We start from the raw sequence: 943 nt of genomic DNA on the forward strand, positions 1-943 counted from the left end.
CAATAGGCTGAGCAATAGCAAGCCTTTTCCATCATCTTCTCAGCAACAGACAGAGAATTCTGAACAAAACACTTCTAATTTAGCTAATCTAGTCTCTGATCTGTCAAATGCCACTTTCAGTTTCATGAATGAAACCAGATCCTCCATCAGAAATCTGGAAGCACAAGTGGGCTAGCTGAGTAAGAAAGTCATTGAAACTCCTCCCAGTATTCTCCCAAGCAATACAGAAGAGAATCCAAAAGGAGAGTGCAAGGCCATTGATGTGATTAATGTGGCCAAATGCACAAGGGAGGAGGAGGACGAAAATCCTAGTGAGGAAGACCTCCTGGGACGTCCTTCAAGCAAGAAGGAGTTTCCTGTTAAGGATCCAACGGAATCTGGGGCTCATACAGAGACCATGGAGATTCCATTAAATCTCCTTCTGCCATTCATGAGCTCTGAAGACTATTCTTCCTCTGAAGAGGATGAAGATGTGACTGGAGAGCAAGTTGCTCAATATTTAGGAGCTATCATGAAGCTGAATGCCAAGTTGTTTGGTAATGAGACTTGGGAAAATGAACCTCCCTTGCTCATTGGTGAACTAGATACCTGGATTCAGAAAATTTTACCTCAAAAGAGACAAGATCCTGGAAAGTTCTTAATACCTTGTACCATAGGCACCATGACCTTTGAAAAGGCTCTATGTGATCTAGGGTCAGGGATAAATCTTATGCCACTCTCTGTAATGGAGAAGCTGGGGATCATTGAGGTACAACCTGCCTTTTTCTCATTACAATTGGCAGATAAGTCATTGAGACAAGCTTATGGAATAGTGGAGGACGCGCTAGTAAAGGTTGAAGGCCTTTACATCCCTGCTGATTTCATAATCTTAGACACTAGGAAGGAAGAGGATGAATGCATCATCCTTGGAAGACCTTTCCTAGCCACAGCAGAAGCTGTGATA

Source organism: Arachis duranensis, chromosome 1, assembly GCF_000817695.3.
Source record: "Arachis duranensis cultivar V14167 chromosome 1, aradu.V14167.gnm2.J7QH, whole genome shotgun sequence".
Lineage (NCBI taxonomy): Eukaryota > Viridiplantae > Streptophyta > Magnoliopsida > Fabales > Fabaceae > Arachis > Arachis duranensis.